Raw genomic sequence first — 713 nt, 5'->3', positions numbered from 1 at the left:
CTAAACATGCTAACATCATGCTCAGTTTGCATAATTCCAGCATAATTCTTACAGTAATACCATTAATAAAAAACACAAACACACAGAAAATATAACAGAATTTTCTAAATAACATTTGTTACCTGAAGTGCTTCTGCTAAAGTCTTCCACTGTTGAAGAGAACACAAAATTTATAAAATAAATATTTCTTTAATTTCCTTTCTGAACTAAGATGCTTTGTAAAGATGATCATTTGCTTTAGTACATTCCTTTTATTTTCTTTAGGACAGAGAAGTAAGATCCTTTCTTACCAGGCCATGTGTCGTTTTCAGGAAGTTCTCTGTAATAGATCCCTCCTCAGAGCTGTCCTCTTGTGATTTCTCCATTACTTCTGATTCACTTTCTGAAATTGCAAATATAAAATTAAGGTGATATCTCAGACAATTCTTTCAAAGGAGACAGGATATACTTTTAGAAGATACAGATTCTAGGTCTGTGTAGTGAAAACAGAAAATGAGAATATACAAAGATTATCAAGTTGAATATATGTACCGATTAAAAACTTATTAGGATATCATTAAAGATGGATCAAATTTATGTATACAATCATATATCTATACTTTTCCCATTGCTATCATTTTAAATTACCTGCATCCTGGAGGTTGAAATGGATATTCAAACACTAATACACCACTTCATATATAACTAATAAATACAATAAATATAAACTTTCT

General features: G+C 29.7%; 1 long non-coding RNA gene across 1 annotated transcript in view; it reads right to left on the bottom strand.

The window, feature by feature from the left end:
* Positions 1-122: 122 nt before the first annotated feature.
* LOC125045144 overlaps positions 123-713 on the bottom strand; it is a 2144-nt gene continuing 1553 nt past the window's right edge. The window contains exons 2-3 of the long non-coding RNA XR_007116530.1: positions 291-382; positions 123-149 (exon numbers count right to left, since the gene is read on the bottom strand). This is a non-coding gene — a long non-coding RNA (uncharacterized LOC125045144). The remainder of the gene's footprint in view (positions 150-290; positions 383-713) is intronic.

This window comes from Penaeus chinensis, chromosome 36 (assembly GCF_019202785.1).
Source record: "Penaeus chinensis breed Huanghai No. 1 chromosome 36, ASM1920278v2, whole genome shotgun sequence".
Classification (NCBI taxonomy): Eukaryota; Metazoa; Arthropoda; class Malacostraca; order Decapoda; family Penaeidae; genus Penaeus; species Penaeus chinensis.
This window is presented reverse-complemented; position numbering and strand designations above follow the sequence as displayed.